The 26,095-nt window shown below is 37.1% G+C and overlaps 1 protein-coding gene across 6 annotated transcripts in view; it reads left to right on the plus strand.

Moving 5' to 3' along the window:
• Window positions 1–26,095, plus strand: part of LOC149807835 (prostaglandin E2 receptor EP2 subtype-like) — a 178,256-nt gene that overhangs the window by 8,462 nt on the left and 143,699 nt on the right. For 3 of the 6 annotated variants that reach the window (XR_016423592.1, XM_089971243.1, XM_089971260.1), the window contains exon 1: window positions 2,834–3,158. The exons of 1 other annotated variant lie outside the window; for it this stretch is intronic. The gene's annotated coding sequence lies outside the window, so the exon portion shown is untranslated. Of the gene's footprint in view, window positions 1–2,833; window positions 3,159–26,095 lie in introns of those variants that run through there. 2 more of the 6 variants (XM_089971252.1, XM_089971279.1) reach the window with 1 other exon arrangement.

The raw sequence follows: 26,095 nt of genomic DNA on the forward strand, positions 1-26,095 counted from the left end.
CTTAATTGATGAGTTACCTCTTACAGTGGAAAATTCAGCTCCCGACAACAATAAAACAATTTCGGGACAGTAAATGCATAGTTTTTGTATATGTTGGTTTTACAAAGAATCTCTCTCTCTCTCTCTCTCTCTCTCTTCCTCTCTCTCTCGTAGCAAATAACTCGGGCAATTTTTCAATTAGAGCCAGGTACAAGTAGTGACGCTGGTATGTTGCCAAAATAGCCTTTAATAATGAAGCATATGTTTTTGTGTCGTTTGTGTTCAAACTTTTGAATGTTATTTTTTTTATATCGGCTTGTATTCTTTTAGAAAAGCAAATTAACAAGATTTGCAAGAAACTACAGGGGTATTGGTTTACAGCTATCTTGAACACTGGACTCATAGTGGGGGTGGTTATTGGTGTACATAAATCGTGAACAATGAACTCATAGTGGGTAAAGAATAGCATTCATATGGTAAAGCGCACACGTTAAATATGGTCACAATCTATAATAATTAGATTAGGTTCAATACGGTATTGAAGGGAAAATTGTGAATTTTACTAACTTTGTTACCAATGTTGTAATGCGAGTGACAAAATCAGTCACTCCATTGAGCATTTGGTCAACCTGAAGTCTGCATGCATTCTTTTGGTATTGTGTTGGGTATACGGATAAACAAGGAGTCATTCAGTGCATCAGATATCTCATTCTCTTACGATAAACATCAATAGCTAATTACGTCACGGAATACCAGCCTATAGGCCAGGTGTGCACAACCCGTGGCCCGTTGCCCGCGAACGTGTTCTGTCTGACCCTCAGGGCAAATTAAAACAACACAGAAATCTGGCCCGTGAACAGTAATTATATTAAAGAAGTTAGTGTTTGTGGCCGTCGAGTGGTCTTAGAAAATGCAATCTGACCCTTGGCCGAAAAAGGTCGTGCACCCCTGCTCGAAGGCGATTGCAATCTCACCTGACCTTATCTTTTGTCAAAAAGAATGGCTGTGTATAATTCTCTATTTACATACCTGTATCACGACGCCCCAGACCGAAGCTATTCTTGAAACTAACGATCGATTGCATAATCTGAGAAGAAGGGCGTGGTTATAAAGGGGTGGGGTGGGGGGGTGGGGAGGCGCAGTAGACTGAGAGTGGAGCGGAGATTACGATTAGTTGGATATAAGCGATTGCGATCTCACGTGACCTTAGTTTGCCAAATTAATGACTGTGTATAACTTTCTAATTAGGTACTTGTGTCACGGTGCCCAGACCCATGCTCGTTATGAAGCTAATGGTCTGTTGTGACATAATCAGTTATTCTTTGTTTATACTAGCAGAATGAGGCACTTGATGCAGCGTATATAAGTGTATTTGTTACTTGGTAGATGTGCAATTGTAAACAAAGGAATGAAAAGACTATACCAGTTGAGTTACTGAAACCACGGGAAATAAAATACGCTAACAATAAGGCCTCCTTGACACTTGTATTGGTCTAGCGTAGACATTAAATCAAACAAGATAATGACAAGTTTAAGCACATGACAAACACCGCTCCATGGTTGGAAAAAAAATTCGGCTACTCTTTACAATTGAAGCTCATTTTCTGTGTCTCAATGGTACACACCAACACACGTGCAATAAATGTTTACCCCAAGCTATAGTGTTTTATCTCAAATGTCATCACGCACATTTTATTTACTGGAAACGCGCATTATACTTAAGTTTAGGATTCACTCGTAAACTTTATGTGGTTTTCCTTGATAACCCCAACCCACCCACACCCCCATTGGAAGACGATGAACTATTGTAGTACGGTCAATAGTATGTGAGTTAGGATATGAATATTATAGTATGGTCAATAGTAGTTATGAGCTAGGATATGCATATTGTAGTACGGTCAACAGCATTTATGAGTTAGGATATGAATATTGTAGTACGGTCAACAGTATTTATGAGTGAGGATTGAATATTGTAGTACGGTCAATAGTATTTATGAGTTAGGATATGAATATTGTAGTACGGTCAATAGTATTTATGAGTTGGGATATGAATATTGTAGTACGGTCAATAGTATTTATGAGTTAGGATATGAATATTATAGTACGGTCAATAGCATTTATGAGTTGGGGTATGAATATTGTAGTACGGTCAATAGTATTAATGAAATGTGCCACCTCAAGCACCTTCAATAGTACATACATATTTAATCGTAGTTGAAAGCATACCCTAACACCAATTTGGTTTTACAGGTACTTCAACATGTTTTGGAGTTTGCTGCTCGAAATGCTGAGTAAATTTTCATGACGGAGAAAAAATACGCCAACTGCGGCTTTTTCGATGAAATATAAAAAAATAGAAGGAACACCAGTACAGTCTTAAATGACTCGGATTCTAACTTTATTTTTGTAAACATGCCTGAGTCAATGAAATATAAAGTATAGAAGAAACACCAGTAAAGTCGTAAATAATTCTGATACTTTTTAAAACAAGCCAGAGTGTCATGATTTAGATTTTTAGTTGAGTTTGGGATAGTGCTGGGAGTTTTGATTTTCAATGGTGTTTAACGTTACCTACATCATATAAATTCTTACGAAACACTCTGATCTCTATATGGACTTAACAACAGTTTCGATATAATGTCACAGAATTTGTACACTGTTAAAGGGATTTTTTCACTTTCAGCAAAACAAAAACAAAGACAATCCTGAAAATATTTGTATTTTGCGCAGATTTAACATGTCTTGCTTTATCGGGTTTATTTTCTCAGTTCGTTGGCTATTTAGAACTTGATGACTTCATTCGTTTCTGCAGATATGAGATGTGATTCACTTCATAAAGTGGTTGTAAGGTTCATAAATAAGCACGCTTTATAAAGCTGTTGAAGTTATGTTTATTGGTCTACATAAGTGTGAGATAAAAACACGTGGGTAACAGATTGTTAGCAAGAGACGGAGCGTCAACGGTCGATGTTCAGGTACCTTGTGGCATTATTCCATTCAAATGTTATTGGCATATGTCTAGTTGCTGTTTGTAAGGGAATCTATATAAAATTCTAGATCCAGAAATATTTAAACCCAGCTGTAGTGCTTATATGAAATTTTCGTCCTTTTCATTGACGCTTGAAACTGCAGAAGTTTGATGTAGAAAGTGCGTGAAAGCTTTCAAAAACTAACACAAGGTAAGTCTTTCTGACACGCAATTAAACACCGGGATTGATCATAACGCATCATCGTTGCCGTATGCTTATACAACTTGAAACTGTATTTGTTAGCATAATATACCAATATGTTGATACATTTGCAAATAACTGAATACATCAGAGAGAGAGAGAGAGAGAGAGAGTTCTTGTTTAGTGAGTTGATACTGCTGCTGATGATCTTTTTTTCATGGTCTTGGCATAAAATGTGTTGATTAGGTGATAATGACAGTCGGGATCTTCTACACCGCATTAGACAGAGATTTTCAATGTTATATGCGATGTGTGTGTGTGTGTGTGTGTGTGTGTGTGTGTGTGTGCAAATGTGCAAAACTGTTTTAGAATTATTTCGATCAAATCCCTTGGACAGAGATGATGGGGGGGGGGGGGGGGAGGGGGAGTGATATATTCGGTACACTAGAGATTTCAGACAAGCGTCGGAATATGCTGATTTGTTGGAAACATTATTACTATTGTTGTTGCTATTGTTATTATTGTTATTATTATTATTATTATTATTAGTAGTAGTAGTAGTAGTAGTAGTAGTAGCTGTAGCTGTTGCTGTATTAGTAGTAGTTGTAGTACTGTTGTTGTTTTGGTATGAAATATGTTTGTCTTAAATATCCGTCTTAAATTCATAAGTAGTACATAGCGAAGTATCTATTAAATGAATTGTTGGATGCAAGCTTTTACAAAGATTAATTTTCAGGAAGTAAATACAGGAAAGGCGGGTCTTCTTCCTACTATAATGTCTGAACTCCCTTAAGTGCATTCGTCTAGGCTATGTACTACGTACTCAGTTGGATTTGTTAATACGTCTACGGTACCTTATTAATACATGCGAAAGTCACCATTTTTGCAGAAAGTTGAACAGTTTCGGCAATGTTTATTATGAACTGTTACGATTACTTAAATATCATCTATTTGTGTTCCAGTGGTAAATTAAATGTCAGAATATATTTCTACTGACGCGGGTCTGGACTTTCTATTGTAAAATCAACGTTCGATAATTTCAGCTAAGTCGATATAATGTTTCATTTGTAGATTGAAGTCGCCAACATTTGGATTTATTTTTTTACTTCGAACATGTGTAAACATAGCAATAACCTGCCTCACCTGTCTTAAACAGTTGCCTGACTTAATCGCCTTTTCGAGTTCCCATTTACGATTTTATTGTAAAGAAAAACCTTTGAAGTTTTTCAACTTAGGCGCCTATCTCAATAGGCCAGTTGTTCACTTCCATGAAGTGACTGCATGAGACAGGTTTGACTGAAATTTGTATCCACGACATTAGTCTAACCTCGTAATAATAATGATCGTATAATTTATTTATGATGAAATAATTTATCAACGATAAGATATGAACCAGTTCACAAGTCGAGAACAATAAAACAGCGATGTAATAAGAGAAAGAAAAGATACAGATTCGTCTCAAGAGGTAACGTGTGAGGAACTTGATTCCCACTTTCCACTCAGTCCTCGATTTTATCTGAAAATTCGGACATGTACGTAATTTTACGAATGACGTAGATATCAGCAAGTTACGATTATCAGGAAGTTAAATCAGGAATTTAAATCACATAAGAAAATTTATCTCGAAAGATGAAATGTTCATTAGAATTAATAATTAGTCAATATACAACAACCGATAAACTACTAGTCACTCTGCAAAAACCAATTAACTACTACTGACAATGTCAGATACGAAACAGCGTAGTCGGAAAACGACACGCAAGGGGTTATATAGTTTTATGCTTCAGTTTTAACTTTTGGGTCTTCCTTGTGTCAAAGTTTGCGGGTTGACCTACATTGGGTTACCAACTAGATTTCATGTACTGCATGAAAAGGTTTAGCATCATGTTGTAGAATGAAGATAGAGTACATTGAAGGAGTGCAATTGAATCTGTTACGAAGCATGATAACATGCATTGTATCAATAATTGCTGACAAATTTTGTGCAATAACTCTTTGGAACTATGCACGACCTGGACCCGAAGTTGGTAAATAGTAACAGCACAATTCAACTACTTAAATTAAAACTTTTTATCTCTTTCGCGTAGATTGTCCCCGCCCACACAAAAGACATTTAATAAATGATTACTTATTTACTTAATTTACCGCTTAATCGTGTTTTCATTATTTATTATCCATTATGAACACATACTCCAAAGATGCACATACAATGACCCGGATACGTACCTAACTACTACATCAAAACAAACGAAAAGAAGAATGTTTGGAATGTGTCCAAGGAGTCTAATACACCTTACTTCTGAAATATACAGTATTAGTAAGACAAAGGTCGGATTGAAAAAAATTAATATAATGCAAGATAATGAACTGTTGAAGGAAATTTTACCCTCATGTGAATGGTAAGTGTTTCATTCCTATGTACTTGCTTGAATTTTGTGTTCTTCAATTCACCAGAACAAATCTAAGATCACAAGAGGCTATGCTACAGTTGAGACAATTTGATAGAGATCATGTCTGCAAGTAATTATTTGTCCAAATCAGAAGCTATCGTAAGCAATCGAAAGTACCATATGATGCTTATTGCCATTTTGAAAGTTTCATCATATAGTACACTTCGTGTACGATCTACTCTCTAAAAATGTAATGATGAAATAGTCAAACCAGTAATCATGGACAGTGCAGACTGCTAAGCACATCCCATGTGGTTTCTCTGTGTACGTCAGCCCACTTCACAGATGTTAAAGACAAATTACATGCAACTGTTTTGCTAGGATAACAGGTCTAGTCTGCACTTAACTGAAAAATGCAAAACCTACGGTCTTTGTTTGATCATACAGAGAAGCAAACAAGTAACACTATTATGAAATAATTATTACAATTATTAAGATTTAAATTTTCTCTAAATTGTGTTAAAAGTATTTTTTCATTAAATTATATTGAAAGTAATTTTCCACTAAAATATACTGAGATAAATTGTATCTATTTGTGTAATACAACTGTTTGCTATTTTATAAAGATCACGCTTTGCTAGCAGGTGCAGAAATCCATAAAATACATTTTTGCTCATATATAAATGTTAGCAATTGTCAGCATAAAACACTTTTCGCTTGTATCTAAATGTCAGCAATTTAGATTTGGGGGAATCTGCTGAACAGGCAAATTATTAAGTTAATAATGGATGAGTTATGCAGATGATTCACACGATTTCCCTGAGAAAGGTCGAGAAGTTTCTTCTGACTGGATTGAGCGAAAGCAAAAACTGTATAAATAGAGACCAGACGTAAGCAGAATTAGTTCGTTCTTCTGGTCAGAACAGCTCTATCCTTTCCTTACAGCGATTCCGTAACTCATTCCCCAAGATGTAGCCGTATCTACACGGTTATTGGTGACACCCTTATTAGAGAGCCTGAACCCCTTCTCTCTCTCTCTCTAACCATGGGCAAAGACATGTATTAACTTATGAGTAATCTCTTCTCATAGCAAGAGATGAGACGAAGCTTATGATGCAAACTCTATCATAACAGTTGGTGGAGAATAATTAGTGGAGAATATCATGAATAAGGGTGTCTCTCCTCATAAGTATGATCTACTGGCAGACTCGCACCGAAACTCTTGCGACCATCAGACCTCACACCGCCCAGCTATGCTACATCAACTCCACAAGTGAAACCGCCACCACATTCACAAGATAGATCCCTGATTCCTATAACTTCGCTCCTATTGAATGGTGCAGCAGCCATCTACACATCGTCAGTGACAATCTACCCACCACTGACCAACATTTAGACCATTGCAGCAAGCTCAACAGGTACCTTGTCCACACCTAGGTCCGCACCTGTGATTCAGCTTCCATTTGACCACGGTTCAACTGACCTAACACCACAAACGCCCAGTCTAACACCAGTGATCCAGCGCCCAATTGATGTGACCACAGCAACGTTTAAAACTTCCAGCCAGTTACAGCCAACGTTTCTGACAATTTCGCCAGTGCTTGTGACTCCAAAGGTACTCTTTTCACGGCAAACCCACTGAGCATTACACAAAATTTGCCTGCTGTGTCAGAAACTAGAACATTTACGGTTCAGCCGTCTATTTCAGTGCATGTAACTCTAACTCAGCCAGAACATTTTTTTAGGAGTGTTAATATTTTTGGAAACAACAGATTCTCGCAAACAGGTATGTGTCCTACTATCAAATTAGATGCTTTTAAGTCTCAGAATCCTGTTAAATGGTTCGATCATTTTGTACAATGGGCTATTTTTGAATTGTCAGAAGCTAAGGTTTTGAATGCTTTTTCTTTTCATCTTCAGGGGCATGCTAAAATCTGGTATGATACCTTACCAGATACTGTTACAAACAATTGGCACATTCTAGTCACAGCTTTTAAATCTAGATTTCACAATGACGATGTCATTTTAGATCTATCAATTTTGCAATCTCGACAAGGGTATTCTGAATCTGTTATGGACTATCTCAGTCGTCTTTTGCAAATCGCAACTAGCAAAACTTTCCCAGATCAAGTTTTATAAGCGGTGGCATTGAGTGGATTGAAATCTTCGTAAAAAGGATCGTAATGAACAAAAATCCAACAAACAAGGCAAATCTACGCCACGCAGCAGTTCTAGCAGAAAAATCCATGGCCACTACTGATAACACTGACCTGTCTGCCTTTAACACAATTTTAGATGAAGTAAAACAGCTCAAATTTGAAGTTAACGTTGCTAACAAAAAATAAAACCCGTACATCAATTCGTGCTCTCAAGCACATGCACATATTAATGCCACTAAACAGCAATTTTCGCCCTCAACATTCAAACTACCAACAGTGCGGTATGTATTACAAACAAAATAAAAAATTTCAAGCACAGGCACCAGCATTTCCAAACAATTGTACTGGTCATAACTACTCACGTACGAGCTACCAGCTACAACCACAAAGTCGTCCTTCCACTCCTTGATTTGGGTGTGGAGGACAATGTACGTCACGTTCAGTCTGTCGCGCACGTAATGTACAGTGTCATTTTGTCACAAGATAGGTCACTTTTTGCGTGTGTGTTTATCAACCCGAAAACAATAGGAATGCACATCTCACGAGAGGACACACACCTGTCGTGAGTATGATCAACAACCACAAATTACCTTAGTCACACCCATTCACAAAAACCTGGTTCCAGTTTTGTTAAAGACAAACCAACACATGCATTAGCAGACACAGGCGCGACTATTGCGGTCATTAATTTGAATTTCTTCGTCGTGCAAGCTTAAATTCACTTCAGTTTCAAAAATCAAATATTTCTCAAATTGTGAGAGCCGGTGGTGAACATCATGGAGTTTCAGGTCTAGTTCAACTTAATTTGAAAAAAGCAGGTATACGCTTTTCTCATTCATTCTATTTTGTACCGGATTTACAACATTCGGTAATTTTGGGTATAGCTGTTTTGACTAAATACAAAGCTGTCATGAATCTAGATACATAAACGCTCTCCTTGCTAGACGGTAACTTTACATTTAATTCAGGATCAGTCTGTTCTAGTACGCACCACGTAGTGAACACCAAGGTGATTGGCCGTCGTTATTGCCCAGCATAATGATGGCATTCCGAGTGAGCCCAGCTGTTAACTCAACTGGCTACTCACCTTATTACATTAGTCGTTGGGAAAGAAATGACTTTACCTTTAGATGTGTCTCTTACATATCGAGAGACAGTTCAGAATGAAACACAACAATACATAGATCAATTAATTCACAGATTGAAAATAGTTCAAGAACTAGCTAAAGCAAACACCCGCGAAGCGCAAAACACGACCAAACAAAAATCCACAGAAAGCAAAGGCATCGCCCTTTCGCGTTGGAGATTATGTCCACCTACAAATCTCTCATATACTCGTAGGATTATCTAAAAAGCTTTACCCCCGATGGGAGGGTCCCTATTACATTATACAGTTAGGTCCGAATAGCACCTAAAGATTACGCCTTTGTTTCGACAAAACAGAAATGAAATCACTTGTAAACGCCAACATGCTTAATCATCATAAAGATCATAGGGATTATCGACCTCCAACACCGGATACAGCCGACACAGTCCCTCAGTCGACTCAGGCATCACATAATCAAGCAAGCAATGGTGACGCACCAACTGACAATAATACAGAATGGTACTCAATTGATAAACTTTTGAAATCCAAATGGATTTGGGGGAAGAAACATTACGTGGTCAAGTGGACCGATGGATCCATGCCATCTTGGCAACCAACGGAGAATGTCTCTTAGGCATTAAAAGAAGCATTTCACAGAACACGCAAAAAATCGAATACACGTCGCAAACGACTAGGTCGAATATTTCGTCATTGAATTCAATACGAAATTCAGAAAGGAATTGCTTCATAAACGGGAGAGATAATTCTAGTCCTTTCCGCCAATCCGTCAATTCCTCATGCCTTCTATTTCTTTTTTTTTTCTTCTCTTGCTGGCAAATCTCTAAAACCTCTTTCTTTGTCTTTAAGGTATGGGTGGAATGTGGATTTGGGTCGTAGGGCTGCTTATCCTGACTCTGAATGCAGGGTCTGCAGTGGTTGAGCAAAGATTAAACAGTGGAGTTATCTTCCATTCTCTCCCACCAGTATATTGTTCAGCCGATAAATGGATCCACACTTTTCAAATACAGCTTCCAGAGAACATTTCAGTCAAACCTATAGAGTACTGTGATAAAGATGTAAAATGTAGCTACAAAAATCTCCTTCTTCAGCAATTAAATGCAATACGTCTTACAAAGAATGCACAGTTTAACACAACAATCTCATTAATTAATTAGTTAATACCAGAAGGTGTTTTTCAACCTTCAAATGTGTCACAAAGGTCAAATGTGCCTTTCATTGGTGAAATAGGTAAACACCTATTTGGGTTGGCCACAACGGGAGACGTTTCCACATTAGCAAGTCACATAAATATGCTGACGAGACAGAATAATAAAATTCTAGGTGTTCTTGCTCGACATGGAGGTGACTTTTCCTCCTATATCTCACAAGTCGATAATGGATTTAATAAAATGTTAATAGCGATTGGTCGAAACTCGAGAACGCGTCTTCTATTAGAGAAAGCGATGATTGAAAATGAAGAAAATATGCGTCAACAATCTCAGAAATCAGAAGAAGTCATTGCCACTCAAATGCCGGAATCTCAGCAAATTAGGCATGAATTATAGTAAATGCAATTAGTAACAGATGAATTGGCAGCAGTCAAGTTACCTGTTATACTGATTTCACCTCATGTTTTAGCGGAATCAATCAATCAAATCGAGACCATTATATCTACCGATTATCCGGGTTATTCAATAACGCCGAAAGATCCACGTTACTATTATCAGTTTGTTTCATTTATACCGACGCATAAGGATCGCGCCCTATATATTGCGCTACAGATTCTAAGTTCATCCTTACAGCAACCATTCGAGACGTATCGAATTCAGCCATTTCCTGTCTCAATTAACGCGTCATCAACACAAGTTACACAATCACTTGATTTACCCAACATAATGCTTGTATATGATGGCCATCATAATTGCACAACACTAGCAACACTAAATCAGTGTACCGGAAAGGACATGTTACACTGTAATATCCGTCCTGCACTTAAACCCTTGTCTCAGCCTGAACGTATCAATAGTCTGTTTCTAGATGATTAGGATAATGCCCATCAGACATGTAACTTTCGTTTCATGACAAACCACGTCGTACCCATATTCTCGACATCTCCTCAAATCAAATATTAGTTTACCTCATGGACGAAATAATTCTCGAATGTCAAAATCGACGTCGCGTTATTAAAGTTTGTCGTTTTTGTATTATGAATATTCTTTGTCACTGAGCAGTCGTTACTACGTCTATGACATATGACGGACACATCACTACTTGTTCCGACAATTCGACAGAAGTTACTCACCTTCACCCAATTAACTTGGCACTTTTACAACAATTTTCCAATTCTGAGAGATTTGGATTCTTAACGTAACTGTAACAATTTTTCAGTCATATCGCTACGATGTCTGCAGTGTGAGAGTTTATAGTGAAGTCTAGCACCGGGGCATCATGCCGCAGACATATAGCATGATGTCCCACTATCCTGACACCAGGCCGACCAGTCCTAACACTAACCTCTTAAGGCTGAGCGTCAAGCGAGGCAGCTGTTAGCACCATTTTGTATGTCTTTGGTTTAAGCTCGACCAGGGATCGAACCCACGACCTCCTGCATCCGAGGCGGACGCTCTAACCACTCGGCCACCGGATCGGTCATTTTTTTCTTCTCAGTTTTACGTATTTAGCAGCCCTCTTGGGTAACACCGCTTTTGACAATCTCTTGACTATTTTCTTACCTGAATTCAAACTATGTGAGTACCAAATGTCACAAGTTTTTGCTACAGATAAGGAGATTGATTTAAGTCTCAAGAAAGTAGCTGCACAATTAACTTGGGATCATTTGATCTTTTTAGTTTCAATCATGACATTTACAATTGCCCTTTGTCCAAGTTTATAAATGGATTTCACAATCCAGTGCGCGAACTAAACTTCGTCTTGAAATCACTAAGAGAGTTCAATGCGTAATGGTTGATATTCTTCAGCTTAGCCTATGTCCTTCATATTGGAACCTTACTGGACCACCAATGATTGATAACCTTCATGTCACGGGTTATCTTCGACCACGATTATATGTCAGATGGAAAGGTTTTAAGTTCACCAAAGTAAACAGTAACTCTGAACTAACCATGCCAACCTCGCTTCGTATTGATCTTGTATTCGCATACAAACTTCGTTCAATTTGTAGCCAGCCCTTTTGTGCTTACGTTATTTGGACACACCATGACCTCTTTATAAGAAAATAATTAGGTCACAAATTACATATGTTTTGTTTTGTTTTTTTCGAAACTAGAACTGTAACACTGGACATATCCTCGAAGTGATTGTGCGGTGGGAGACAGTTTCTGATTCATTCTCTAAAGCAGTAAATTTCTGACAAGGACCAGCTAAGGCAACGGGTGAAGGATGGAAGAGTCAATCACATATATTTTTGGTACGAACAAAAATATTGTTCTGCGATCCCCTGTACTCGAAACAGTGGTTGACCTTTCACCGGTGTTACAGGCGCTTCCGAATCCATGGTGGAGAGGATCTTTTCTCTGTATGGATAAATTTGACATCACTGTAGCTAGGCATTTATTTGTATCGATGGACAATGTCACGACATTATATAATAATCCAAATTCCTTTTTTCACGTTGTCAGTATTGTAGCTTACCTTTTATTCACTGAGGAAACATCAGTACAAATACTCACGGGTATTGTGCCCTCTTCTGCTATGATTCCTAGCTTTCTAGTTTTTTTTTTCCATCAACTTCTAACCCATAGGTACACAGGACTGGCCGAATTATATATTCGTGCCGCTAAATTACCCCTTTAATTGTTAAAACCCCCAACAAATTCCTTATCACAAATTCAAAAAGTTATGCCATAATCTCGAAGAATATTTGGCTAAACGAGTGAGACCACGTTGTATGTGTCAGCACTCAGCACCGCACATAACGTTGTCGACCATGTCCCAACACATATACACCTGAACTCGTTTATCCAGGTAGAATACGTTTCTTTTCCCAACGGTCCGCGTCACCCTCATATTTAGCACTTAAGGATATTCAAACCACTCCTGCACAAAACACATCTACACAGCAAGATAATAAAAATGTTAAGTGTTTCTCTTATTAAAGTACCACACAGGAAATTACCTTGATCCGTAGGCTGTCTACGACGGCAACAGTCTAGAATCCTCTTATTATGATGATAATCGTCTAACAAGACTAGTCGTAAATGTAGATAAAGTAGAACTTGAGTGAAAATTGTAAATAAAAAAAAATTGGTCATTGTATCCTTTCAATTTTTATTTAGTGTCGTGCCATGCTTTCTACCTTGTAATTTTGAATTTTATTGAATGTCGTGAAGTGTTCTTTTCATTCTATTTTTATTTCAATTTTACTAAATATTTTGCATTTTTTTATTAAAGTATATTGAAAGTAATTTTCCACTAAAATATTTTGAGATCAATTTGATATATTTGTAAAATGTAACTGTATGCTATTTTATGAAGATCGCGCTTTACGAGCAGGTGCAGAAATTCATGAAATACATTTCGCTCATATCTAAATGTCAGCAATTGTCAGCATAAAAAACATTTCGCTTGTATCTAAATGTCAGCAATTTAGACTTGGGGTGGGGGAGCTGCTGAACAGGCAAATTATTAAATCAATAATGGATGAGTTACGCAGATGATTCATGCGATTTCCATGTGAAAGGTCGAGAGGTTTGTTCTGACTGGACTGAGCGAAAGCAAAAACTGTATAAATAGAGACCAGATGTACGCAGAATTACTTCGTTCCTCGAGTAAGAACAGCTCTGTGTTTTCCTTACAGCGATTCCGTACCTCATTCCACAAGATATAGCCGTATCAACATGGTTATTGGTGACACCCTTATTAGAGAGCCTGAACTCCTTCTTCTTCTTCTTCTCTCTCTCTCTCTCTAACCATAGGCAAAGACATTTATTAACTTATGAGCAATCCCTTCTCATAGCAAGAAATGAGGCGAAGGTCATGATACCAACTCTATCATAACAACACTATGTTAGTAACAGGGAGCAGGAAAGCTAAATATCAAGGTCATACATCAAATAACTAAACACCAACAAGTTTTATAGTTGGGCATTGATGAACTAATATCTGCCGGTTACAAAACTCAGATGGGGAATGATAAATGAAATATGAGGGTAAAAAAAGAACGTGTTCAACATCCAAGATGTTAGTGAGACATGTTTGATCTTATGAATCTGGCGATGGATTTGGCTATAGCATCATAGTTACATGGCCGTTTCAAGGAGTACCACGTATTTTCAATGAAGCTTGTTCAGACGAAAATGATGTATCCGCATTGCAAAATCAAATGGTAATGACTGTAAGGGTACTAGGCCAACAGTACCAACACTCCAACAGTACCAACACTTACAATTAAAAAAGAAAAAAATATTTGATGCAATACAACTTGAAACCTTAACTAAGACTGGGATTGAAAGTAACACAAAAGATACACATATGTGTTTTAGTTGAACAGCAACATTGACTACATACATACGTAGAGATCAAAGCAAGTTTTAAAAAAAAAATACTAATAAAATTACTTGATATTGATGCATAATTCAGTTATCGGGAAGCAAACAGAAAATCGCAGGAAAAAAGCGATATCTAAGACACGTACAGATAAAAGTATTGTGCTTTTTTCCTTTTATCAAAAAGATGTATCGTTTGCCAAGACATAATTGAAAAAATGAAATGATTAGAGATCGAAATCAATAGAGAATCACGTGGGAAAGAAGTATATGGAAGATCGATTTATTTGCATAAAGGTAAGCTAATTCCATACTAACGTTTTCATGTTAAGAAAAAAGACTTCAGATTAATAACCAACCAGTACAGCACAGTACCCTTTTCCCACAACTCAATTTGACACATTAAATTAAACATTATGAACTGAATTAATCACCTTAACCAAGTTATAAAAGCAACTGAATTTAACGATATAAAATTTAACTAGACCGGAAAGCAAAGTTTCACATAAAGACCAATGTACCGTTTTGAAAACAACAGTTTTGAAATTTACTCTCGAAAATGTAACAGTGATTGAAATATACAGATTACAGTGTGGCATCAAGTTTGGGCAGAATAATTTCAAGTAGGCATTATCTACAGTAACATCTTGCTCTAGTATTTCGCACTGGCTTTGATTGACAAATCCATATACGAGTAGATCAAATCAGTTTGCGCATTTCATGCTTATTTCTAGATGCAAATAATGCTGTCTGAATGTAATAGACTTATAAACAATTTAATTGTATCTGCATCAGTTTCAAAATTTGACCACGGCATGACTGGAGATACATGAAGGACAGAAACAAAGATTTGATTTATTTCTTTCTCACATTACCCTCGTGATCAATACAAATTCCGATGACATGCTGTTTTAACTGTCTCATTTTGTAATGCGCTTTTGATACCAAATCTGTCGCATTATAGAATCTTGTTTATCTCTTCAAAAAATCAAAGCTTTATTAATTCATTGAGGTTTTACCATTTATGTTAATGAAATACTGCTTTTGTTGGTTTCTAACTGTTAATCGAATTCAAAACATCTCATCTTTATCACGATAACGTACTTTTTTCTTTTCAGCCTCTTCTTTCTTAAATTTATTAAACTTTGTATACATCATCTTGTTCATCGCATAGTGATAACCGTTGCTTGTTCAACATGGTCCCTGTATCCTTTTCAATTCCGGTCATCCAGTTGGTAAACAATCTGACGACCTAACTTTCGTTTCCTATTGTTACTAATTTGATCGATGAAGTTCGAAAGCTAGTCCTTTACAAAATATTTTTCTGCAGCATTCTCTCCTCATTAAACGATTTATTTGCAATCTTTCTTTCGTTGAAGGTCTATGAGAAAGTGTGATATATATCATCTCCTTTTTTACTTTATGAGCAAATGAATATTTTGAAAAATTAAATCTACGAAAGACTTAAAAAATGGTAACAAAAATTTGCCTCGCTTGGCGCTCAGCATTAAGAGGTTAGTGTTAGGACTGGTCGGCCTGGTGTCAGGATAATGTCAATGGGTGGGACATTATGCTACATGTCTGCGGCATGATGCGACAGTGCTAGACATCACTATAAACTATCACACTGACTGAAAAATTGTTAAAGATACGTTAAAAACCCAAACCACACACACACACACACACACACACACACACACACACACACACAAATTAAATCCCTGTCGAGATGTATTTGTATACATTCTTGTATGTTTGATACTCTTGCAAGTCTACAATTTCTGCTTGCCACTGGTTATCCACGTGAGTAACATATACCCTTCTGCAAAGGATTCATTTAAATTATAATTAGTATGATCCTTTAAAAAAATGATCAAATCATCATATTTTATTTTCGTTACGTTTAATTTGTTTCCACAGTTGATATAATGTTTGTGCAAGCAGCTGGAATTTCAGGATTGCAGTACAGAGATCTTAAATACCGTTCTTTGTCTTGCTTTGGAAGTCAGACTTTGGGAAGTTTTCTACGTTTCCGATATCAGCCATTAAAAACCTTTATCAAGATGTCAAGGGAGTACTTTACGTTTGACAAATTGCTTTGGCGTGATCAACAAGCCAACATAACATCTGTCAGTAACTGTTATTTTTATACTTAACGGTTCCCAAAAGTTTTTCAATCCTTTCAAAAGTCCGAATCATTATATGTTGATGTCAAATTTTGCCATGGCAACCGTAGATTAAAAACTAGCTACATCATATAATTAGTCCATGTGTACCGTGTTGAAAAGAACTTTGCTTTCCACTAATTCTAGTCTGTTTTTGATAAACATTGTGTATTGACTTTGTGAAGATGACGAGATCATAACGTTGTGCTTTGAAATTAACTAATTCATATAAATCATCCACGTGAAATATGTAATTTAATCGTTCTTACAAAGCATATTGTTTATAATTTTTCTATCATTGTCGATGCTGCCTATATCAATGTTTTCAACCTTGAATGCAATTTGTACATTAACTTCTCTCCCTACACATTGAAGGACATCTTTCTTTAATGTTTGAAGTATGTAAATCAGTGTTTGTTTTATCTTGGATTTTACTTTATACCAAAACTAACTTTAATCATACGTTAATCCCTGAACGTACCACTTTTATGTTAAACTAAATGAAAACTTTTATCACTTCTCAGAGAACTGATGAGTCGATCACATTGTAGGTTTTCTCCATCATGTACGCTGTCGAACGAATTTCACATTATTTTATGTTGTGATTTTGGAATACTACAATTGTAGCATTTTCTAAAGTATGGTTCGTGTCTGTAGTAAGATGTAGGAGATGTTTAGAAAAGTTGGTAGTTGTGAATTTCTCTTCAAATGAGCAAACTGACGTCAGTTGTGCGTATTAAACAAATTTTGTACTGTTTTTAGTGAATCAATCTCTAATGATTTCACCATGAACATATATAACGACGGATTGATAACTTATTTCCACTAGTTAATTGTCTTTTAAATAAAGACAAAAATATTAGCGATGCAATAGCAATGTTGCTTCAATGAATTATATCATTATATCAATTTAACTAATTTTCCAGAACTATTTTTGTGGCATATCCAACTCGATGGTCATGACACTTCAGGAAAATAAATAGACACATAAATACCGTTGCGAATCGGAGTGCCATGGGTAAATAAAGCACAATAATCTTTAAAGGAAAGACCAAGAGGGCAGTTTATTGCTGACGGACCATCTGATCATTCTATAAGGAAACATACACTAATAAATAGCTCTAAACATAATAATAACATCTTCCAGGAACAATATTTACCCGTCTTGTTACACAGATTATGACCCGTTTTGTTACACAGATTATGACCCGTCTTGTTACACAGATTATGACCCGTCTTGTTACAAAGATTATGACCCGTCTTGTTACATAGATTATTGCCCGTCTTGTTACACAGATTATGACCCGTCTTGTTACACAGATTATGACACGTCTTTTTACACAGATTATGACCCGTCTTGTTACACAGATTATGACCCGTCTTGTTACACAGATTATTGCCCGTCTTGTTACACAGATTATGACCCGTCTTGTTACACAGATTAAGACCCGTCTTTTTACACAGATTATGACTCGTCTTGTTACACAGATTATGTCTCGTCTTGTTACACAGATTATGACCCGCCTTGTTACACAGATTATGGCCCGTCTTGTTACACAGATTATTGCCCGTTTTTTACACAGATTATGACCCGTCTTGTTACACAGATTATGGCCCGTCTTATTACACAGATTATGACCCGTCTTGTTACACAGATTATGACCCGTCTTGTTACACAGATTATTGCCCGTCTTGTTACACAGATTATGACCCGTCTTGTTACACAGATTATGAAGATGATCCGTGTATGTGCATATCAGTCCAGATGAAATAATGGACATTCTTACAAAGTCAACAATATTTTTCTATTTGGACAATAATCGTTACGTAACACATCATAATATGCATTTGCGTGCTGTAACAGAAATATGCTTCGACTTCGGTTGAGTGTCTGCGTTTGTTCTTTTGTTGTTGTTTTTTTAATGGAAATTTGTGTAAATTATATCAAGTAATGTGGGACACTGGAGAATACTTAATTTTCAGTGTTCCTTCCAAATTTTCGATACGATGCATTTTAAATAAACGGTAAAGTTGTGTTTGTAAACCTCTGAAGAAAATATCTTACATTAAAAGGAGATGAATTAATGGAATTGCTTTTAAGATATTGAGAAGGTTAGTGTTTTACACGAACCGTTATGTAAAGTAACGTATTGTACAATGACATCATATAACTGTCTTTTTAAAAAAACCTTCAGCACTTAAAGTACAATCATTCTAACTATGTATATCTTAAGTGGCTCTGCTATCATCCCTGATTTACATGTTTAGAAGATAACAAATGAAAATATGCCATTACAATTATTTTGAAGAAAATTATAAAAATCTGCTTGTAATATTTGCACATCCGGTACACTCAAGAATAGAATGCATGGATCAACGTATGTTTACAATTTCCTGTTATAATAGCACTTGAAAATTGACACTTCACGCAATATACCAAGTCGACAATCTAATGGCCTTTGGAATTTTGTTTACTTTAAAAATACGCTAATGTTGTGCATTTATACACTACAGATTTGCGCGGATCTCGTACAGTGGGCAAAATCCATTAATCTGTTTACACTTACAGAATTTGTAAATCATATCAAGCCTAAGTATCCAAGGACTTTATTAGATTGGTGTTATTAAAAAATATAGGCTTTGTCTTTACTTTCAACCCTTTGATCGTTTTGTCCCTGTTTCATTAACAAATATGTTCTGTATCAAATCTTCATTAGTTGTTGTTGTTGGTGTTGGGTTTAACGCCATTTTTCAGCACACGATAGCCTATACATGGCGGCCAGTATTAATGGTTGAGGAAGAACACGGGAAAACCCCTGAAAGAACCACCGACCCACGAGAAGCTACTGGCATGCTTTCTCACATACCCACATTGGCTGAATCCGAGACTCGAACCGGCGCAGACAGAGGTGAGATGGCAGTGATCCGTAATGGAGAACGCTTTAGACCACTCGGCCACTCGGGGCCCCCAATCTTCATTAGTGTGTGTGTGTGTGTGTGTGTGTGTGTGTGTGTGTGTGTGATTTAGATTTTTAACGTAGCTTTAACATTTTTTACAGTCATATCATTACGATGTCTGCAGTGTGAGAGTTTATAGTGGTGTTTAGCACTGGGGCATCATGCAGCATCATGTACCACCCAATCACATCATCTTGATATCAGGCCGTCCAGTCCTATCACTAACCTCTCAACGCTGAGCGCAAAGCGAGGCAGCTGTTAGTACCATTTTTTAAAATCTTAGGTATGGCTCGGCCGGGGTTCGAACATGCGACCTCCCGCATCAAAGACCGACGCTCTACCACTAGGTGACCGGAGCGGTCCAAATCTACATTAGCACAAAACCTATATAGTGCGTCAGTTGGTTATCAATGCAAATGTTTGTAGAATTCTGATTTTAAAGGACTCGATTCATATTATAAACAATATTGTTTCATATTGCCAATTATAAAATACAATTGCTAACTACTCTCTATAAAGTATTCTGACATATAAGAGACCAAGAAATTGTACATGCAATATAAATTATACATTTCACGTGGGACTTTAAATAAGTCCCTGTATATATCATATGCATCATCAAGTTGAAGGCAAGCTCATACGATACACTATCTATAATCGCTTACAAGCCAGATGCAACTGCAAACAACATAGACTCAGATCCGCTCTCGCATAATGATCTGGCAGATCAGTGTCTTTGGGATGTTTTCTTACTTATTAATCCCAACAAACGGCATACACACAGACGTTGCAGCACGTTATGCGACGACTGATCTGGATCTAGTCAGTTTGCAATTGGATCAGACTAATAAATGAATATAGTCGGTATATGATTCAAAATAGTCTTTTGTTTGTAGCTGTGCAAAATGAGAACCTGTAACACGATACTACCAAACTTCTTGGCTTCAGTTTTAGTATGTATCTCAAATTTTCACCCTCCATAGTCGGGTTATCGTTTTGTTTGGTTGATGAGAAAGAACATTACACTAGACATTTAACAACCGTAACGGCTCTTAAACACAATTAAAATATCAGATATTGTTTTTCTAGCTGGACGAAGTTTGGAGGATTAAAGATAATTATATGAAGTTTCAGGGGATTAATGATAACTTGAAAAGACATAGGGTAATATGTACACAGATGTTTTGAAGCAATTTGTTCATGCTACGTAAAAGACACAAAAAACATCAATAAAATGTTCAGGTCTGGACATGACATTTAAAGAAAGCCGGTGCAAGCAAAGCAGAAACAATATGAACTATTGCCCCAGATCCACTACATTACTCACTGAAGATGTTACATGATCTGTTAGTTTATAATACTTCAGATAGTACTGGTATTTTGATTAGAGGAAGAGATCGTTGCAAAAAAGTGAAAATCACTTTAGTATTTTTCATTGTAATTATCGGAATCTTTCATTTTTGTCGGAAGAGTTTAGGATTTCCTTAAATTTTTTTCACGCATATTTAAAAACATAGTTTTATTATTTCTAAATTTTTGATGACTGTTAAGTATTTATTGAAACAGCTTTTTTTGTCATCATAAGAATTAAAAAGATATCAAAACAATTTCGAAGACAATTTTAGCTCTGTAGTGAACCTTGGGTTTGGTCTTTGACCATATATCAAATTATGGACTTTTATCATATACCAACTAATGGTATACCAACTAATGGACTTTGACCATATATCAATGTCACGTTGAGGGGAAAATTTGCTGATGCCTCATGCTTCATGTATACGCATATCTTCTTATAGCTAATTCGTAGTTAAGAGCACCTGGGATAATGTCAATACATATTATGTAAGATTACTACTATATACCGAATCAGACACAAATAACCTGCGTCTTTTTTTAAACATTACGTAACAACCCGTCTGGGGTTAAATTCAAAGGGAATTCTACCACCAGGTAGAAATTCCTCTGTTTGTTGTGCAATCAGTCAGTGATGTCTCGACCGGCTTGGAGAAAGTTCGGGCGTTTTGGGACCAGAAACCCGAGACTAACAAGTTAATGATAAATTACCACAGGGCAGTTTTCAAAAAGACCAAACCGTATCCAATCAAAACTGAGAGATTCAAACCTAGGGCGAAGTCTCAAAATGCAACCGATTATATTCGGACCAAATCCATTTTTCAATCAGTACAAGTGTGAGCCTCGTTAAGAGTGGGTCATTCAGAGGCATTAGGCTGTATTCCGAGTAGCCGAAGTGGTGCGCTCATTAAACGGCGGGAAGGAATTCCGGTGAAATTTTAAGTTGGATTTGGGGACAAATGCTTCTTGAGGTAACATATCATCGCCCGAATTTGTCTTACTTTCACAACTAGGTATTGTAAGATTGATACATTACTATGTACATTTAATTTATTATAAATGACATCTTCATGTATATCTGAATTATCAACATATCGTAACGTAGCGTATAGCGAATTATTAACATGCAAGATTAACGTGTGTAGATTGTAAAACTGGAATCGAAGTGGATGGTGTAATCTGCTACGATGTTGCATCGTAATGCATAACTGAATGTATTAGTGAATTGTGTTAGAACTTGTACTTCCTTTATTCGTATATGAATATATAGATTATAAATTATGCAGAGTTAGTCAGTGTTGGACTTGTGCACATATAATTAGGTATTTGTATATTTTTATGCATCTTTTATATGTCAGTAGTTAAGTGGGGCACCCTAGGGACAATGGGACTTAGCATTAAAAAGACCCCTGGGCAACTCTAGGGACAATGGAAATTTAACATGGAGAAAAATCGTGGGCAACTCTAGGGACAATGGGAATTTAACACAGAGTTTGGGTCTGTCTAGGGACAAGGGGAAATTAACATGGGAATAGAGTTTGGGCTTGTCTAGGGAAAAGGGGAATTGAATATGGGATTTTTTTTTTTTAAAAATTTTTTTTAAATTTAAATTTAAATTTAGGCAATGGAAAGGCTATCTCTTTTCGAGAAATATGGCTGGCCCTGAAAAGGGCCTTTGGGTTTTCTTCTGCTTCTAGTTTCTTCTTTTTCTCCACCAAGTTCTTATTTTATCTCCAACACTCTTTCTCTTCTTTTCTTTCTTTTTTTTCTCCTGCTCTTCTTTCTTCTTCTCTTCCTCCTCTTCTTTCTTCCTCTTCTCATTTTCTTCTTTTTTTTCAATCTTTTCGTTCCATTTGCTTATTCTTATTCTTTCCTCTTCATCCTCCTTCTCCTCCTTTATCTCTTTCATGACGCCACTAATCTGGTCCTTTACCTTTTTTAAGTTATTAATTTCCATCTTTACACGATGGGGACTATAGGAATAATGGTCTTCAACCAGTCTTATCAACATCTGCTCCATCATTCCTAAGTTGTCTAAAACGTCTTGTAATGTTTGTATTTTGTCCATTTGGTTAGAAGCCATCTTCTTTTTTTATTCTTTGCAGAATGGTTTGAACGACGAATACTGTGGGTTCTTATACTTAAAGCGCGTACGTGAAGGAAAACATCCCCCTAAAACGTAAAATTGATCTTACCTAGATCATGACCAAACAACGCGCGGACGTGAAGGAAAACATCCCCTACTTTTTCATTTCATATAATAAAACCCAAACTATACTCTCCACATCGCTATGAAACAATAAACAAATCCATAATCTACTATCCACACAATCGTACGTGAGCGGGTACAAACACAAACACACAAACACAAACACACAAACACATACGCTAAGAAACAATAAACAAAATCCATAATCTACTATCCACACAATCGTACGTGAGCGCTTACAAAACCCAAACTATACTCTTCACATACGCTAAGAACAATAAACAAATCCATAATCTACTATCCACACAATCGTACGTGAGCGGGTACAAACACAAACACACAACACAAACACACAAACACATACGCTAAGAAACAATAAACAAAATCCATAATCTACTATCCACACAATCGTACGTGAGCGCTTACAAAACCCAAACTATACTCTTCACATACGCTAAGAACAATAAACAAATCCATAATCTACTATTCACACAATCGTACGTGAGCGGGTACAAACACAAACGCACAAACACACAAACACATACCCTCACACTATCTTAAAAAAGAGTTAGTGTTTATATTCACACTACTCTACCTACACATTGGCAAATTGATGGTTATTTCTTTTCTAGAGTATTGGGTAGCCCTGAAAAGGGCTGTTTTTTTTTTTTTTTTTTTTTTTGGAACTTCATGGACACCTGGTTAATGGTGGCACCTTCCAGGCCTGGCGCCACATACACATCTTATCCCCCAGTTACTTTTTACTTTTTTGGGGGAGAGAGCAGAGGCAGGATATGTCGCTTCAGAATCCCAATTTTCGCTCTCTGGGATTCTGAAATTTATTCTTCTTCTCTTCTTTTCCTTCTCCTCCTCTTCTTCTTTGTTTCTTCTCTCCTCCTCTTTGTATCTTCTCTCCTCTTCTTCTTCTTCTTTATATCTTCTCTCCTCCTCTTCTTTTTTTCTTCTTTCCTCCTCCTCTCTTATCCTTCCCTCCTCCACAATGGCTTCCGCGGCCAGTTCATTCAACAGGCGCCTGGCATATTCCAGATGCACATGAAGTTCCAACAGTTTAGACAGTCTCGTGTTCATTTTTGGTGTTGATCAATCAACAAGGGTAGCTAGATTGCCCAGCGAGTTTCAATTTATAGTGAAAGCGCGGACGTGAAGGAAAACATCCCCTAAAAAACATAAAATTGATGTTACCTACATCATGACCAAAAACAACAACGCGCGGACCTAAAAGAAACACTCATTCACTTTTTTATGCTACCCATCACTATTTTAAAATTTTTTATAAATCACTTCAATAGACTATCCACATACGCAAAGCAATCCAATCTAACCTCAAATCTACACCTCAAACACCAAATAAAGACATCATTTTAATCTACTATCCACACCAATGTACGTGAGCACTTACAAACACACAAACACATACACTCTCACTATCAATAAAGAGTTAGTGTTTATATTCACACTACTCTACCTACACACATTGGCAAATCGATCGTTATTTCTTTTCTAGAGTATTTGGGTAGCCCTGAAAAGGGCTGTTTTTTTGTTTGCTATGGCATTCTTTTTTAGTTTCTAAGAATGCGATGTCCTCTGAGGATAGACTTTCTGGCGATAGGTCTGCTTCTTCGGAAAGAGAAGAAGAACTCTTTTGTGTCGATACGGCAATCGACAAAGCCTCTGTCAGCTTCAGGTTGCTGCTGTTGTTGCTGCTGTTGCTGCTGTTGCTGCTGTCTCTGAAGTCTGTACTTCTCTGTCCATTCTTCTTTCTTCCTGTTCATTTCTTCTCTGAAGAGCTCTTCTATCAGGTCTTCAGTGACTTTTAACATTCTCACATTCTCTATTTCTTCTGGCTTCGGTATCAGACTGTGTCTGACCCTATGCAAATTCACGTAGGCTTCGTTGAGTTTAGCTAGTTTGGAGCACATCTTCTTAGGAGGATGAGTCGACAATGGATGGTTAGACTGGAAACAACCCGGTTCTTAAAGTCAAAGCGCGGAGGTGAAGGAAAACATCCCCCACACGGTTTTTGAATCGCAACGTTTAGTGAGTGTCATGAGAGGGATAGTAAGAAATGAAAGAGCATCAATCCAACATTCTTATAGCTAAACAAAAGACAAAGGCATTTTTTCAAAACACAACATTTTTTATTCAAAAATCACTTAACACTAAACAACAACTCTAACATTTTTAACAATAATCCAACATCATAACATCAAACAATTTTTTTCAAAATACAACATTTTTTCCACAGTCTCATCACATTCCATCTTTAAAGTTTCTCCACTAGGTAAAGAGGGATAACAGTCTTCCATGGTTTCTAGTAATCTAGGATGACTTCTCTCAAACTGTTGATTTCTATGGTATTATCGAATTCTGCATACAGGATGACGTTCACCGTTTCATCAGGGTCTCGGTCTTTAAACTGAATTTCCACACGAATCTGACCGGATTTTATAGGGTGGAAATGTTCCTCGTCGCTGCCTTGGTCTGGAGTGAAATCGAAAGCCCACAAAGCGTAGCCTCCTGCATAATCCTCGTACGTAATACCGTGACTGGTATTGGTTCCTAACTGTCCGGTGGCTTCGTACAGGGACAAGTACGATCTCAAGTAATTCTTCTTGGTAAAGTCAGGTTCGAAAGGTCGGGTAAACAAGGTCTTGCCATCACGACTGACTTCGATTTTGGACACGCCAAAGTGTTGAAAGTAGAAAGGATTTTTTTCGGCAGCTCCGTTGAAGGCTGTATTCTCGACGATACCAACGATCAAACGTTTGGGTAACTGTCCTTGGAACAGATGATCTTCGATCATGGATCGCTGTCCCTTGGGAATGGTGAAGGTTTTCACTTCCACGCGTCGTATGGGATACTTGGCGGTCGTTCTGCTCAACGTCTGACTGATGTCGTTTCCCACTTTAGGTAACACTTCCACACGGCGTACGTAGAGTCTTGCTTCTAGGATTTTGGAAAGCGGCACTGCTACGATTCAGTCTCAGGCGGACATCCACCCCGTTCAGCAAATACTTTTCTTGCAACCACATGTCCAAATGCAAACGATCCATCAGTTCTAAACTTGTGTCGGCTCCCGTGATTCTCTTTCTTCGTTCTA

Source organism: Sinohyriopsis cumingii, chromosome 1 (assembly GCF_028554795.1).
Source record: "Sinohyriopsis cumingii isolate HCF-2022 chromosome 1, ASM2855479v2, whole genome shotgun sequence".
NCBI classification, from domain to species: Eukaryota; Metazoa; Mollusca; class Bivalvia; order Unionida; family Unionidae; genus Sinohyriopsis; species Sinohyriopsis cumingii.